We start from the raw sequence: 17,743 nt of genomic DNA on the forward strand, positions 1-17,743 counted from the left end.
CCAGGGCTGAGGCAGGGCGGGCTGGGGCCTCACACGGCCTGGAGACTGCACTGCCCGAGTCGGGGAGCTGCCAAGGTATCAGTTAATCCCCACAAGAGGCCGGTAAGGGTGGGTTCTTGGCCCCATTTTACAGATTAAGAGCCAGAGTTCCCGAGTTACTCAGCTGACACATGAGGCCAACCAAAGGGCCAGCCCGAAGTCTTCCTGTGTTCCAGCCATGAGTGTCCTCCTCTCTGCCCTTAAGAGGCCAAAACCTCCACCCCCTAAATTCCCTGTCTGAGCAGCATCTGGGGGGGGGTGTCATGGACCCCAGGCCCCAATTTCTGGCCCGCTACCGTGTGCCTGTACAGAGTGGGGACCCTGAAGAGCTTTCTGCCTTCCTCCAGGCCTTATAAGTACAACAAAGCCACAGTTGCCTCCTGGCATTGGAGATGGCCAATGAAAGATTGAGGGGTGTTGGCCTGGGACTGGGGCAAGGGTCTATCCTAAATAGGTCATGTTCAGTCCCCAGCAGGATACTCTGTGCCCGGGAGCTAGAGACGTGTGGGTCTAAAATTGGAAGGCGTGGAGGTGGCCTTGACTTTTTCCGGCCTTGGATCATCCGCCCCCGCCCTCAGCTGGGAAGGATCTGACAGGTGGTCCCGGCCCCTGGACCTATGTGCCTGGATTCCTGTGCTCTCAGCAGAGGCCCTAAAATAGCCCGGGACAAGACACACTGCGCCTGCAGTGCCCTGCCTCCCTTCTCCCTCGCGGGGTTTCCTCGCGGACCCTGGGGAGCTAACTCCTCGGGTCCCCGAGCCCGTGGCGGATAAGGGGAGCACGGGCAGGCCTGCCCTGTCCCTCTCCTCAGCTGCTTGTTACCTGGGGGTTTGGGGGCAAATCCCCTGAGCCTCGTGTTCTCGTTTGCTCATTTTTTTCTGCCCTTCCGTCTGCGGGGCCTTGAGACGCGCCCTTCTCCCGAGTGCCTGAACTTGCCATCTTTGTCGTTCCCAAAGTCCCACAGACATCACTTAATTTCCTCCATCTGCCCAGGACACCCAGCATATTCCGCTACATACAAATTCCCCCTGCACTCTGAAGCCTGCGTTTTACTTCTGCCTCAAACCGCTGTCCTCTGTTGGATTTGTACTGTCCCTACTGACAAAGGCAGAGCAGAACCGCCTGCTCGTCCTGGTGGAGCTCAGGACTCGTGATTCACCACTGTCATCTTAGACAGGCTCGGGGGGTCCAGCAGGGCCTCCCTTGGGGTGGGGGGGGCGCACAGCTTTTTACTAATGGCAAACTGCACGCGCCCGTCGCGCCCGATTCTTCCAAGAACTAGGGCAAGACAGCTTGCTGTCCCCTCCCAGCCGAGGATACTGAGTCACAGAGCTAGGAAATAGCACGCTCAAGCCCACACAGCCCATAATGATCACATTTGACCCTTATACTCAGTTCAGTCTCAATCCAAAATGCCCACACTTCCCTTCTAGGGCCATAGAGACAGCTAATAATGATTCCTTATTCCTAGCCTGAAGCCACCAGCTGCCGAGATGTTGAACGAGAGCTTCCTGGCGCCGTGTCCCATGTCCCAGGCTATTTTAGGTGTCAGGAATTCGTGCACATTGAGCATGTGGCCAGGACCACTGGAGACTCTCTCCCGCCCTGCCAGCACTCCTCAGCCCACCCCAGCACCCTCTTCCGTGCCCTGGGGGGCCAGGGTAGGCGGGTGAGGGTCTTCCCCTGAAAACCCCTACCCCTGGAGAAAGCCGGGTGGCTCAAAGCCCAGGACCTGGGGACATTCTCTGACCTTCTGCTCATGACCCATAACCTCTGGACGGCTCCGGAAGGTTTCTCTAAAGTGGTGGCCTCCTTTAGACCTAGAAGCCGGCCAAATAGTTGATCCTCTGTCTGGGAAGCCTGGTGGCTCTAATTCTGCCCTAATGTGACTCTTTGGGCACAATGTCAGTCTGCAGTATCTGAGCAGGCCTCATTTGTGTTCATATTCAGGCCGTGAGGCAGGAAGGGGTGGGTGGGTAGGAGCTGCAGGGCAGGGGCCTGGGCCCGTGGGACCCCGCACTGTCAGGAAGCGACTATGTGCTGTCTCAATACACGCTGTCCCTTGTGCTCTAACCAACCCCGTGAGGAAGGCCTCCTGTCCCCATCCCACAGAGGAGGGTGCCAGGACCCCCAGGAAACCGGCTGCACCCACAGTCTTGGAATTCAGGCCTGTGTCTGCCTAAAATCCATAGCTTCTCTCTTTTGGGGTTCAGCTTTGCCCACCTTTCAAATCCTACACCAAAGCTACCTCCTAGCAGGCGCCAAGGGCAGCACCAATGTGGCATGCCATGTCCCAAGCTATTTTCAGGCCCTGCTTGGGTTACAGGCATCCGAGCACTTTCGACAGGTGGCGGGACCACCCAAATGTCCCCCGCCTCAAGAGGACCAGGCGCCGAGGGGAGTGGATGCAGCAGGATTGGAATGTGGACGTGCCTGGAGTCTGGTTTCAGCGCCGCCTTCCCTCGCTGGGCCTTCCCTCGCTGGGCCCACACGATCATCTGGTGAAGAACTGGCCCACGCCGCGGCCGGCGAAGGCTCCACTCACTGTAGCTTTCTCTGGGTTCTCTCACGAGGAGCTGTAGGGGGCGCAATTTTGGAGGGAGCCTGTGGGGGGAGTCTTCTAGTCCCAGGGGACCCTGGAAGCCTTCTCTGTCACGTGGGAAGCCCAGGAAAGCTTCACGGCTCTCCTGGAGGCCAGCGGCTTTCAAAATTGAAGAGTTTCAAAGATTTGAGGCCAAGGGTTGAACGCAAGGCCACCCAGCCCTCCTTCCCCCCAAGCTCAGAGCCCCCTGTTCCTTCTGGGGGTGAGGGATAAGAGTCCCCCTGAGCTCAGCCCATTCGGGGTCCTGACACCTCCCCTCAGAGGTCCCTGGTGGACCCAGCTCTCTGGCCCCGGCCTCCTCTTCCCTGCAGGACCCTGTGCATTCAACCCAGCCCAGTCCTGGCTGTGCACCCAACCCGTGATGTGAGGGAGTCGGGCTCCATCGGCTCCAGGTGCTCCTCACACTTCCGACTGCCCCCCTCTGGGCCCTGACCGATGGCAGGACCATGGGACATCTTGACTACCTGGGAGGAAACAGCAGCTCCAGGTCCAGGGGCTCCATCCTGAAACAGGGCAGGTTCCCCGTGCAGGAGGGTCCTGTGCTAACCCGCCGTGCCCTTGTTGGGTGGGGTGGGGGCTGTACCTCCCTCCAGTGGCCATACTTGCTGGGAGCCAGGGCAGGAGGCCTCTCCCAAAGCCCTTCTCCCACCGGCCACCGGTCTCAGAGCCCCCATGCCTGGGGGGCCATCTTTGTGCACACCTACCCAGAAAGGGTATACAGAGAATTTCGATTTATCTTCCAACAAAGAGAACTTGGCAAATGCTTCTTCCAGGGTGGGAGAGCCTAGCTGGGGGTGGAGGGCTCGGGGCGCACAAGAGAGGGGGGTTACCAAGGATAGCAGGATGCACGCTGGTGGGCGCCCTCCTCCCCCAGGCAGGCTGGGGCAGCCACCAGGGTGATTGGCCGAGGCCTTCAGGCCATATGGAGGCCCCACCTCCAGACGTGCCTGGCTTGGGTTTCCCGGCCTTTGGCACTGGAAGGCCACACAAAGATGGTATTCATGCTGAGGCCTTAAATTCTCTCCGGAATGAGGCAGGGTTTAAATAAATACATAAGAAAGTTGGATCCTGGGGCCGGACCGGGCTTGCCCAGGGGGTGGGTGGTGTTCACTCTGAGAGAAAAGGTGCCCCTCCCCACTCCACTCACAACTTCGTGCTGAATTAGTAAAAATGCTTCTTCCATGTCTCTCAATGAGGGACTCCCATGCACCTCCATTCAGCAACAGTCTTCGAAAGACTTGTATTTGGTGATGGCCCTAGTGACCGAGACAGTCCCTGTCTGATGTTAGATGAGAGGATTTTAACTCAGGTCAGTCCTGAGTCATCCCCTTACAAAGGAGGCCTGGAGGAGGTGTTGGAGTTGCAGGGGCAAGGAGGCCCCAAGACACACAAGGTCCGTGCCCTTGTCCAGGTCAGGGTGACAACAGTCAGGAGATGAGATACAGGGCCTTCTGCTCCAGACCCCGGCCTCCAGCCACATGCTTGGATAAGGGAAATGGGCACCCTCAGCTCTGCTCTCTAGGTGAGGGAACAGAAGCAGGGACATAAGGCACTCATGGCAGGAGGTGGAAATGAAGAGCTTCCTCCCAGAGGAAGAGCATCCTGGGTCATGTGTGTGCCTGCAAGGAGCCCGGAAGCCTCCGCCAGCCCGCATCCACACTCGGGGAGGCCGCCGGCCCTAGCCAGCCCAGGACTAGCAGCAAAGATGTCTGAATGACCTTTGACTTCTGAACAGAGCAGTCCAGAGCAGGGTGCCTGGTGACCCTTTGCTCGAAGCTGAGTGCCTCATTTTACAGCTCTGGAGGGGATGGCCAGAGGGCAGAGAAGTTGCCCCACGTGGCCAGGCACGGGGCCCATGGTGCTACATCACCCCACGTGTCCAGGGAGTGCGTCCCTCTCCCCAGGCTGGGGCCTGCTCAGTCCTGGGGTTTGCCAACTAGAGAACACAGAAGCGTCTTCCCGTCTCCCTTGGTGGGTCTGACGCCCACCAGACAGGGAGCTTTGGAAAGAGCCGCAGACCCCCTTCCTGCCACGTGGAGCCCCACAGGATAGGCCTCCAAGTGAGGACAGCAGAGGGAAGGAAGCATGGGGCAAAGTTCTGGTCTCCTTTCTCGACAGAGTTAGCAGCATTCCCTTGGAAATGGAGTTTGGTTGAAGAGGCCCCACCTCCCAAAACCGCAGGCATGTTACCTTGCTTGAAAGGGGTCTTTTAAGAAATGCCGTCAACCTCCTGGGAGGGTCAGTTCTGCCCAACTGTTGACAAACGAGAAGGCAGTTGGGTGGGGCAGGACCCTCTAAAAGGAGCAGGGGGGTGGTCATCAGACCACGGGGGAGTCACGGCTGCCCACCCTCCAGTCATCAGACCACAGGGCGTCACAGCCGGCCCCCTGCCCAGTCATCAGACTGCGGAGCAGGGAACCTCCAGGGGAGAATGGCGGCGAAAGAAGCAAAGTGCCACCTTCTGTGGCTGAGACTAAGTTTAAGAAATTTATGTCAATTTTGCTTTCTGTGCCATTCCATAGCCTCGCTAGTTTTAATATTATTTTTTAAAATCACATGCCATTATTGAGTGTGGATCCGTGTAACCTTTCCAGAAGCCCATTTCAAATGCCCTTCCTTGGGGTTCTGCTGAGATGGATGCGGTGTTTGGGGCCTTTTTTTTTTCCCCCCAGCACTATTTGTAATTATAAAAAATTTCAGCGACCTCTTTGTCCATCATTAGAGAAATGGCTGGATGAACCATGGTGACATCCATTTAAGGAATACTATGTGCGGCTCGGTTGATAGACAGAGTGAAGCAGAGCGACATGTACGGGCCTGGGGAAGCACTGAGCGAGTTGTCAAGAGCAAAGACAAGTTGAAGAATTGTATGGGTTGGATGATCCCATCTGTTAAAAAAAATGCACATATGTACATATTTAGTTAAATAACTGTATATGCCTAAAAATATTTGGAAGGAGCCACAGCAACCAGTTGATGACTTTTGAGGACGGCACATTCTTCTGTATTTGAATCTGTTACAACAAGCCGGTACCATTTCTGTAAAATATAGATTAGAAGCACATCACTTACCTTTGGGGAAGAGCAGAGCTCCAGGAAAAGTGCCCCCTACCTCCCCTGTGGGTTCTGGCCACGAGCCCACGGCCACCACATCCGCGTGTCCAGGCTGGGAAGTGTGCTGCCCCCCACCCCGCGTGTGGCCTGGCCCCTGGGCAGCTCAGAGGGTCCCCAGCATGCCCACTGGGCCAGACACGGGTGTGGGAGCCGAGCGGGCCTCTGCCTGCCGGCTTGGCCAGGCACCAGAGAGGACATTGTCCAGTGATGGCTTCTGTTTAGATTGGCTAAGGCCTTCCCTTCTTTCTGGAAGTGGGTGGATGGCAGGGCAGATGCCTCTGAAAGTGTCCCCGGAGGAAGATAATGGACCCCATTGTCTGCGGTTAAGAGGATGCCGGTCCTTGCCCCCAGCTCTCCTTCAGCAATCCAAAGGGGCCCCCGATGATGACAAAGACATACAGTTGAAGGAACACTCACTGGTCTCTTCCCTCTGTCTTGAGAAATTCACATGCAGCCACCTCTGGTTTTGGCCAAAAAAGAGAGGGGAAACTGTATGATCTGCTCCCCAGGCAGGGCTGAGGGTGGGAGAGGGGTGGTGGGGACTGAGTGACAGGTGCTTTGGTACCAGCATGGTGCCTGAAAAGGAACATGGCTTCTGGCCCTGGGGCTCGGCAGTGCCCCTGCTCCGGCTTCTGGGGCACCCTGGAGCCTGGGACCCCAGGGCTGGGGAACGTGCGGGAAGCCAAGGCAAGGAGGAGCTCGCTCAGAGAAGGCCCGTCGGGAGTGCCTCACTGTGCCCAAGGGAGGGCAGAAGACACTGCCGTCCCCAGACCTGAGACATCCCCATGTTTCAGAGGGGAAAGAATATGATTATGACAAAGAACAGTCAAGAAACAAAGTCAGCTGGTTGCAGTTGACTCGGCTGGGCCGGCCACTTGGCGAGAATGGAAGGCCGAGAACGGAAGCCCAGACAGCTGCAACAGTAAAGGGTGTTTACTCTCCAGCCCAGCAGGAGAGTAAGGAGACTGGGGACCGGGGGCCTGCAAGGAGGCCAGGGGGCGGCAGTGTCCCAGGTGTCAGAGGGGACGAAGGCGTCCCTTGGATCGGCCATGGGGCATGAGAAGAGAGTCCGGAGCAGGGAGCAGGAGGCACCGGGGGCAGGGCGTGTGGTGTGAAGCGGAATGGAGGCCACGCAGCCGTGTGCGCGCTCGAGGAGGCTGAGAAGAGCTGGCCAGAGGCAGAGCGTTGGCGTCAAAGGGGGGCTTGTCTCCAGCGTGCTTGCAGGCCAAGGGGAAGTTGCTGCAAGGAGGGACGGGTTGAGGAGAGCGGAAACAGGCTTGGGGACATGAAGAGAAGTGGAGGGCTCAGGAGACAGCGGGTTCTCCACCCAGACCAGCAAGTGTGCTGGGAACCAGCAGGGCAGAAGGTGGGGTGTGGAGTTTGTGATTTCTGCACCCCAGTTCCACCTTGGGGTGAGGCTCTGAGAATGGGGCTGAAGGGACGTGGAGACAGAGGTGACCGAACTTGAGAAGACCAGGAATCAGTAAGGATACAGAGAGGAGAGTCTGAACACAGGCCAGTGTTGCCCCATTGTGCAGTTATGTATTGTACCCACACGCATGCTCACGCACGAGGCAAAGTCTGAATTGTGCTGTGTACAACCCACCCGACTGTACATGCTGCCCTTTGCAGGAGCTAGATGTGCCACTGGGCTGTGATTTTCCAAGAACAGGAATGTGAACCGGGCCCCCAAATGGTCAGATGCTGCTGTGTACACAGGAAGGCGGCACGGGACAGCTGAGGAGGCAGTAATGTCCACGAGTAGAAACTCGAAGAAGTGATTTTTGTAGGAAGAAAATAAGGAGCTGCAGGGCTTGGGGACAGGGCTGGGAATGCCGGCTACTCCGGGTGCAGCCAGACAGGGAAGGGGAGAGCAAGAGCAAGCTCCCCAGAGGGTCCCAACCACCCAAGTGAAGGAAGCAGCATGCGCTCAAGGTTGTGTGTGATGCTGGGCATGACAGCAATAGCCTCAGCTTAACAGATGAGGAAGCTCTGTGTGATGAAGGGCTTGCCCAGGGGCGGACCGAGGATTTGGACCCAGGCATAGAACAGAAGGTGACTGGTGGTCGGAGCCCCGGAGACCAGCATCTTCCTAGACCTCAGGCCGCTCACTTGTGTCAACGTCCAGTGCTCAGCCCACATGCAGCCCCTGGTCCTGGGATAGGGCCTGCCCGAGATCGCCAGCAAGAATAGAGAAATCAAGGCTGTCTTAATTAAGTCGCACACAGGGACTGGGGGTCCAGAGGGGCCATGCCACCTGCCCGCAGCCCTCATTGTGTGCGGCTAATCCCATCCAGGTGTCTGCTGGCAGCCCCTGATCAATTAGTCACTGCGACTGAAGCTGAGTGTAATTAATTATTCAATTTTGAGCTGTTCCAGCCTAATGCATCTGAAATGACATCATGCAGCCTGGGCGTTCTGCAGGCGGGGACAAAAGGCGACCAGGTCTGAACAAAGCCCCCATGCACCTGACCCACTCTGAATCAGCACTAATCCTCTGCCGCCCAGAGTGAGCCCGCTCACCTCCACGCCACTGTCAGAGCTCACTCTGAGCAGGTGCACAGCCCCACACGCGGGGGCTGCTGACCCAGCCGCCTCTGGGGTACTCGCCCTCCAGGTCATGGACCCCCAGCTTGATAAGTGTTCTGTCATCACCCTGGCTGCCCAACCCCATCCAGGCCCTGGCTCTGTCGCTCCCTCTTCTCGGGCGGAAATCAGAGCTAGTGCTGGACTCGGAGCGACCCCATGGGCCTTTCTGCGCTCACCGCTGCTCTGTCCTGGGCACAGAGGGAAGACTAGGGCTCCTCGGGAGGTGGACGAGCCCTGTGGGGAGCCGGAGCCAGCTTCCTGTCAGAACTCTGTCTTCCGCACGGGGCCCAGGCCTCGGAGAGAGCAGTAAGGGGCGGCAAGGGGGCCGTCCTGGTTGAATCTTTCAAGCGGAGGCGGTGGGACCCACCCTGAGCTGCACCATGGGGCCTAGAGAGTTTCCGGGGGGTTCACCCGCCCTACTTCCCTCTGCTCCCCTGTCCCACAGCAGGGGCCCACCCCCTCACCAGCCCATTCACAAAGCTTCCCTAACTGGACCCCAGGGCAGGCCCCTGCCCAAAGTGACGATGTTCCCACTCGAACAGTCCATGGCTCCCTATTGGTTTGGCCAAGTGCAAGCCCTCAGCCTGGCGGCAAGTCTCCTGTCTCCCTCCTTACTCTCCCTCTCTCTTTTGTCACACACACCCTCCGTTGCCACCAGGCCCATCCCAGGCCTCCATGCCCTCACTTCTGCCTGCCCAGTAAACCCCTAGACTTCCCTTTCCCTTTTTTTGGACACGTGCGTGTCCCCCACTCCTTGAGGCACGCAGGCTGCCCTCTTATTTCAATGACTCTCAAGCGTCTGTTTACTCGGCTGCTCCAGCTTGGGGGTGGAGCGGCAGCAATCGCTCTCCCTCCGCCGTGTTTGCCAGCGTCCAGCACGGCGCTTAGCACATAATGGACCCTCCAGAAATGTTTGTTGAATTCATGAAGGAAGAAATTATTAAATCGGCCAAATTGAACTCATTATCTCCCCCCTTCCTCCCTGCCCACAAGGGAGGCCTCGCACCCTGCATCTGGGATAATGGTGTCATTATCAGCCACTCAGCCCACCCAGCTGCAATCGGGCCGTTTCCCTCTCCCCTCTCATGCTGCCCACAGCCAGTGTATTATCCAGGCGGCTCAGAAAAGGACCCCCCCCATCCTTCTCCACACCCCCTCCCCCTGGCTCAGGCCTCACTGTCTCTTTCCCTTGCCTCTGCCCAGCCTCCACCCTGGGGGCATGGCCTCCAGCATCTCCCATCCTCCGAGTCGGCCCAGAGGGGTTTTCGGAAACGCAACCAACACGGGGCATGAGCTCTTGTGCGTTTAAATGCGATGCCAAGTCCGGGTATACACTCGAAGGCATTGGACGCAGGGAGGCAAACATGTTTACACACCCACGTTCCCAGCAGCACCATTCACAATGGCCGAAAGGTGGAAGGCACCCCGGTGTCCATCGGTAGCTGAGCAGATACACAAAATGTGACAGGTGCACACAACACGATATTATTGTCTTTAAAAGAAATGAAATTGACACGTGCTGGAACATGAATGAACTTTGAAGACGCTATGCAAAGTGAAAGAAGCTAGACACAAAAGGTCAAATCCTGCATGATTCCACTTACGCAGGGTCCCGAGAGGACTCAAACTCATAGCAACAGAAAGTAGATTGGGGGGGGGATGGAAGTGGGTGTTTAATGGGCGCAGAGTTTTGGTTTGGGGAGATGAAAAATTCTGGAGATGGATGGCGGCGGTGGATGTGCTTGATGCCCCTGAACTGGACACTTAAACATGGGTAAGATGGTGAATTTTATGTTAGGTATACTTACTACAATTTGCTACAAATTACCTGCCCCGCTGGGCACCAGCTCCCCGCCAAGTTCTCTGCCTCTGCCCAGGTGGCCGTCTCTTCCCCAAAAACCTGCCCACCGCACCCTATGTGCTGGCTCAGCACCTTCCAAGGGCTGGAACCTGTTCTGGCCCTTTCTGAGCCCCCCACAGCCCTGGCAACATCTGGAACCACACAGTGCTGAAGCGAGCACAGAGCCAAGTGAACAAATGAAGGAAGCCATGAATGTTGGGGTGTCTACTGCCCCCCAACCTCCACGCGGTCTTCCCTGGCTTTATTCCTTCCAGCTCCGCAGAACTCGGAGCCCCACCCTGCCGAGCCTCCCAAGCAGGGCAGGGTAGGTGCAAATCAGAGAAGCAGAGAGGGAAGACAGACCCCTGCCCAGCCCCTCTGAGCAGCCCCCCAGGCCGTGTGCCCTGGGCAGTGGGACAGCGGCCTTGAGGTTTGCGGGTGAGGCCCAGGGGCCAGGACCCCCAGGCCGAGACCACACCCCAACCAAGAGTTCCCTCATTCTCAGGGTCTCAGAACGAGACTCTCATGAAAGGCTGGGCCTGCCCTGAGTTCCTGACTTCTCACTTGTTTGTTCGGAGTGAGAGCCACTTTGGGGTCAGTTTCCCCTTTTGTAAAGTGGGGGCCACATGCCCATTGTGACTGGGGAGGATGGTGGCAATAGGGTGGCGACAGTTTGCCAGGCTCTGTCCCCAGCAAGCACCGCGGGGAGCGCCAGGAAGCCAGTGGAGCTCGGCGTCCAGTGCAGACAGCCACAGAGCCAGGAGGAAATCTTTTTTTTTTTTTTTTTTAAGATTTTATATTTTATTTGAGAGAGACAGACAGACAGACAGAGTAAGAGCGGGGAGGAGAGGGAGAAGTAGATTCCCCACGTAGCAGGGAACTTGACGTGGGGCTCGATCCCAGGACCCAGGGATCATGACCTGAGCCTAAGGCAGATGCTGAACTGACTGAGCCAGCCAGGCGCCCCCAACCAGGATGAATTCTTCATCAAAACGAGTTGAGAGTCCCCAGAGAGCCCTTTCGGGGGACAGTGGGATGCACCCACACAGGTGTGTACCGGGAGGTTCGGACAAGAACAGTCCCAGCGGCCCAGCTCAGCATGGTTCTGTGGCCTGGTGGGGCCACTGGAGGAGGTGGTCCCATGTGGCATGCCACTGAGCATCGGGGATGAGCCTCCACATCCACCCCCAACACGTGGATGGGAGAGCACAGGGCACAGCTCATTTATAGACACAACGTGTGCAAGCCAAACCAAGCTGAGAGTTTAACAGTGTCAGACGTGGGAACAGGGGTCACCCCTGGCGGAAGAGAGGGCTCCAGAGGTGGGGAGTGTTCTGGGCCTGGGCTACATTACACAGGTATGTTGGTTTTGTGAAAACACATTTATATTATGTGCCCTTTTGCGTGTGTATTTTATTGCTTCAATGAAAAGAAGGGGAGGGAGGGGCCGGGGGGGAGAGAAAATCCATTTGAAAAATTTGGCCCGTCTGGGGGTCTGGCTGAGGCTGAGGGCAGAGGAGGCCTTTCCTGGGAGGGGACGCTGGAACTTCTGAATCCTGAGGAAGAGCAGGGAGAAGCGGGTGAGCTCCCGGGGAGGTCCCAGCTCCCCAGAAGATGCTCGAGCGGTCTTCTTGCCGGAAACACCTCCGGTGAAGTGGAAGCTTGCTGTGGTCCAGAGAAGCCGAGAGAGGACCTGGGTGGGGGGGCTACGGGGCTGAACCTCCGCTCCCTTTGGGGGGCAGGACGGGGGGTTGGACTGCTGTGGAGACAGTGGCCCTGGTTCAGAGCAGGCCTTCAGCCCCGGAGCAGGCCTGCAAGGCAGGGGTGCTTGCCCAGCCGAGGCGAAAGTTCGGAGAGGGGCGCCTGGGTGGCTCAGTTGGTTAAGCGACTGCCTTCGGCTCAGGTCATGATCCTGGAGTCCTGGGATCGAGTCCCACATCGGGCTCCCTGCTCAGCAGGGAGTCTGCTTCTCCCTCCGACCCTCCCCCCGCCCATGCTCTCTCTCTATCTCATCCTCTCTCTCAAATAAATAAATAAAATCTTAAAAAAAAAAAAAAAGTTCGGAGAGAAAGAAGGCCAAGGTGCCAGCCTAAAACAGCTTCTCAGCGTCTGCGTCGCAGGTTCCAATCCCCTGCCTGAGGCTCCGGGTTCCTGGGGAGGAAAATTTGGGCATCGGGGAACCTCATCCCTCCATTGGTGGCACAGCGAGGATGGGGCTCGGTGCCTAGGACCCCTGCACTGGGAAGCAGGGCGGGTGGGGTGCAGGTCTGGCCTCTAGGCACACATTCAGCGACTCAGCACGGTCCGAGCACGCTCGGGAGTGCCTGGTGCCCGGTGAGCCTGCTCGGGCGGCCCACGGTGACACTGGGCTGGCACGGCTCCCCACGCGGTCATGTCTAATTGCCGTTGCGGCCTAGCTGATTAGCACAGTAACCACCAGCCTCAGGAAGGAGGCGGACTTCAGAGCGCCAGGAATTAAGCCGAGACTTTGCAAGTCCGTGCCTTTGCCTGCCCCGGCGAGCAACATGGAGACCCGTGGGCAGAATCAGGCCTTATCCAAACTTGGCTCTGGTGCTCTCATCTGTTGAGTTAAAGCGGGGTCATTTAAAGGCGAGCAAGCCCTCGGCTTGGTCCCTGCTGCGGCCATCCCGGTGGGGACACCGGGACCCCCTTTCCCTGCCCCCGCCCCAGCAGCTGGGAAGGCAGTTGCACTGCCGCCGTGTGGGGCGGGGCTGCCCCCTCGCACCAGGGGAACACCAAGCCCGTGGCTTTCTAAGAAAGGATTTTGGCCAACGCCTGTGGCAACAGCATGACCACATAGCTTGGCCACAACCGAGTCTGTCTGTGTGGGATTCTCCAGGAATCGTTTGTCTCAGAGGATGTGGTCGGAGATGGAGGGAAGAGGCGGAAGGCCTGACTCCCAGTGTTTCAAGGCCCTGGGCCGAGGTCAACCAGCCCCGGGGAAGGAAGCGTGGACATTCACGCAAGCAGAGAAAAGACAGGGCCTAGTTTGGAGTTGCGTTTTTCTTCCCTTTTTAATGATGACAAGTGGCCAATGGACACCGAGGTAGGGAGAAAGAGCGAGCCTCCACACACCTTTGACCCAGATTCAATGGCATTGGAAGCATGCCCCACGGGAGGCCACATTGAAACCCGCAGCCAGGGCCAAGGGCGTCCCCCTCCCCTCACACTGAGACCGATGGGAACAAAAGTGTTTGCCACCCTGGTCAGCTCTCTTCTGGACCTTTTCTCTTCACCCCAGGCCCATGCCCTTGGAAAGCCCTCTGTTCAGACAAGACCCCCCCCCCACGCACACACACACGCATGCGCGCAGGGCTGTCTGGAAAGGACCTCCAAGTCTTTTGAGGTGGCCCAAGAACAGGTGCATGGAAGACAGCGAGAGCTACTTTGGGCACATGCCACCTGCCTCTGTCAGAGCCCCGGCACCCGTGATAAATGTGCTCAACTCCGAAATAGGCTTCAAAGCAAGTGCCACGGGCCATTTCAAACCCAGGCTCTGGGGGCTATTGGGTTTCACGATCCTCCTGCCACTGTGGCTAGCGTGGGCCTTCCCACCCCTTAATTACAGTTCTGGCATCTGAAAAACACACCAATACCTTTCCCTCCCTTGGTGCCCTGGCTTCATTCCTCCGGGCTCCCAAACGCTCCGAGAGCCAGAGATAATTCCCCGGGCCGTTAATGACTGTCCCTGTCCCCGTCCGTGATCCGACCGCACACTCATTGGCCCACGCCTCTCAGCTGCCTTACAAGGTAATACTGCCCGCAGAGATGCTACTTTGGGAAGAGTCAAGAGGACAGAGCATGTCAGGATCTTTTTTTATGTGCTGAGCCAAGCCATTCCAGGGGCCTCCGAGAACAGGCGGTGTTCTGTATCCGCCTTGAGCACACGCTCCCTTCCAGGGGGGCAGGCGGTGGAAAAAGTAAGCCCATGGCCTCTTTGGCTCGAGGCGGACGGAGCAAATTAAAACATTGAGGAATTTTCCCCTTCCAACTGCAGATCTGTTTTAGGTCTGATGTCTGTCAACCAAATTAAAATAGATGAAAGCCAGCCTCGACTATGTCTCTGGGTGGAAAAGGGAGGCACACAGCCTTCGTGATGGGGACTGGTGACCTCGTTCTGGGCCGCTTCCCTAAGTGATTGCATCTCCAGGGTGGAAAATAGACTCGGCGGCCAACCCTCCCGTTCCTCCCCACGCCCCTGCCCACACAGGGGACATGGTAGGAAAGCCAAAGGGAAACTTCAGGGGGACCAAAAGTCCTCCGGAGGCAAAGAAAAAGATTGAGGGGGTCCTGGGCGGGGGGGTGGAGAGATCAAGCCCACGAGAGCAGGGTGGGGTCGCACAGAGTCCTGGGGCTTTATGGGATGGTGAATTTAGTCTGGGTCCGAGTGGGCTGTGCCTCCCGCACGCTGCTCACCCTCAGGGCTGCGTGAACAGGGTGTCCTGTCCACAGCACAGGAGGGGACAGACCCGCACGGCCTCGCCTTTGTCCCACCCCCTGCTGGACCCCGCGTGGTGAGAGGAAAATGAGCAATTTGGCACGCTCACACTGCAGAGTGGGAAGGACCCAGGGCCAGAGAGAAGAGCCCAGGCATCTCGAACTGCTGGTCTGGGAGAGAGGCTGCTGGGCAGCCATGAGCCGGGCACGGTGCACGGACACAGGGGCCTCCGAAGCGTCATCCCCGGCCATCAGTGGAACCCCAAAGACCCCAGTGGGAAGGAGTAACGAGTGCTTAATGCTGCCTCCCCCTCCAGCCTTCCCTACAGAGTCTGCAGGAAACCCGAAATCAGGCTGGGAGAGTGGGTGGGCCGGCGCAGGGAGAAGGACCCCGGGGGGGTGGGGGATGGTTCCAAGGAGCGCACCATCGCCAGAGCCCCTGGAGGGGGCCCTCGGGCATCCCACGCAGATATTCTCATGAGGTCTTCGCCCGCGCCATCGCCAGAGCCCCTGGAGGGGGCCCTCGGGCATCCCACGCAGATATTCTCATGAGGTCTTCGCCCGCGCCATCGCCAGAGCCCCTGGAGGGGGCCCTCGGGCATCCCACGCAGATATTCTCATGAGGTCTTCGCCCGCGCCATCGCCAGAGCCCCTGGAGGGGGCCCTCGGGCATCCCACGCAGATATTCTCATGAGGTCTTCGCCCGCGCCATCGCCAGAGCCCCTGGAGGGGGCCCTCGGGCATCCCACGCAGATATTCTCATGAGGTCTTCGCCCGCGCCATCGCCAGAGCCCCTGGAGGGGGCCCTCGGGCATCCCACGCAGATATTCTCATGAGGTCTTCGCCCGCGCCATCGCCAGAGCCCCTGGAGGGGGCCCTCGGGCATCCCACGCAGATATTCTCATGAGGTCTTCGCCCGCGCCATCGCCAGAGCCCCTGGAGGGGGCCCTCGGGCATCCCACGCAGATATTCTCATGAGGTCTTCGCCCGCGCCATCGCCAGAGCCCCTGGAGGGGGCCCTCGGGCATCCCACGCAGATATTCTCATGAGGTCTTCGCCCGCGCCATCGCCAGAGCCCCTGGAGGGGGCCCTCGGGCATCCCACGCAGATATTCTCATGAGGTCTTCGCCCGCGCCATCGCCAGAGCCCCTGGAGGGGGCCCTCGGGCATCCCACGCAGATATTCTCATGAGGTCTTCGCCCGCGCCATCGCCAGAGCCCCTGGAGGGGGCCCTCGGGCATCCCACGCAGATATTCTCATGAGGTCTTCGCCCGCGCCATCGCCAGAGCCCCTGGAGGGGGCCCTCGGGCATCCCACGCAGATATTCTCATGAGGTCTTCGCCCGCGCCATCGCCAGAGCCCCTGGAGGGGGCCCTCGGGCATCCCACGCAGATATTCTCATGAGGTCTTCGCCCGCGCCATCGCCAGAGCCCCTGGAGGGGGCCCTCGGGCATCCCACGCAGATATTCTCATGAGGTCTTCGCCCGCGCCATCGCCAGAGCCCCTGGAGGGGGCCCTCGGGCATCCCACGCAGATATTCTCATGAGGTCTTCGCCCGCGCCATCGCCAGAGCCCCTGGAGGGGGCCCTCGGGCATCCCACGCAGATATTCTCATGAGGTCTTCGCCCGCGCCATCGCCAGAGCCCCTGGAGGGGGCCCTCGGGCATCCCACGCAGATATTCTCATGAGGTCTTCGCCCGCGCCATCGCCAGAGCCCCTGGAGGGGGCCCTCGGGCATCCCACGCAGATATTCTCATGAGGTCTTCGCCCGCGCCATCGCCAGAGCCCCTGGAGGGGGCCCTCGGGCATCCCACGCAGATATTCTCATGAGGTCTTCGCCCGCGCCATCGCCAGAGCCCCTGGAGGGGGCCCTCGGGCATCCCACGCAGATATTCTCATGAGGTCTTCGCCCGCGCCATCGCCAGAGCCCCTGGAGGGGGCCCTCGGGCATCCCACGCAGATATTCTCATGAGGTCTTCGCCCGCGCCATCGCCAGAGCCCCTGGAGGGGGCCCTCGGGCATCCCACGCAGATATTCTCATGAGGTCTTCGCCCGCGCCATCGCCAGAGCCCCTGGAGGGGGCCCTCGGGCATCCCACGCAGATATTCTCATGAGGTCTTCGCCCGCGCCATCGCCAGAGCCCCTGGAGGGGGCCCTCGGGCATCCCACGCAGATATTCTCATGAGGTCTTCGCCCGCGCCATCGCCAGAGCCCCTGGAGGGGGCCCTCGGGCATCCCACGCAGATATTCTCATGAGGTCTTCGCCCGCGCCATCGCCAGAGCCCCTGGAGGGGGCCCTCGGGCATCCCACGCAGATATTCTCATGAGGTCTTCGCCCGCGCCATCGCCAGAGCCCCTGGAGGGGGCCCTCGGGCATCCCACGCAGATATTCTCATGAGGTCTTCGCCCGCGCCATCGCCAGAGCCCCTGGAGGGGGCCCTCGGGCATCCCACGCAAATATTCTCATGAGGTCTTCGCCCGCGCCATCGCCAGAGCCCCTGGAGGGGGCCCTCGGGCATCCCACGCAAATATTCTCATGAGGTCTTCGCCCGCGCCATCGCCAGAGCCCCTGGAGGGGGCCCTCGGGCATCCCACGCAAATATTCTCATGAGGTCTTCGCCCGCGCCATCGCCAGAGCCCCTGGAGGGGGCCCTCGGGCATCCCACGCAAATATTCTCATGAGGTCTTCGCCCGCGCCATCGCCAGAGCCCCTGGAGGGGGCCCTCGGGCATCCCACGCAAATATTCTCATGAGGTCTTCGCCCGCGCCATCGCCAGAGCCCCTGGAGGGGGCCCTCGGGCATCCCACGCAAATATTCTCATGAGGTCTTCGCCCGCGCCATCGCCAGAGCCCCTGGAGGGGGCCCTCGGGCATCCCACGCAAATATTCTCATGAGGTCTTCTCCCGCGCCATCGCCAGAGCCCCTGGAGGGGGCCCTCGGGCATCCCACGCAAATATTCTCATGAGGTCTTCTCCCGCGCCATCGCCAGAGCCCCTGGAGGGGGCCCTCGGGCATCCCACGCAAATATTCTCATGAGGTCTTCTCCCAAAGCCCACCGGAGGGTTGAAGTGTCCCAGCTTTGGCCACCAAGCCGCAGAGA

Source organism: Eumetopias jubatus, unplaced genomic scaffold (genome assembly GCF_037043125.1).
Source record: "Eumetopias jubatus isolate StellerSeaLion01/CBP00866 unplaced genomic scaffold, mEumJub1_p1.0 scaffold_7, whole genome shotgun sequence".
NCBI lineage: Eukaryota > Metazoa > Chordata > Mammalia > Carnivora > Otariidae > Eumetopias > Eumetopias jubatus.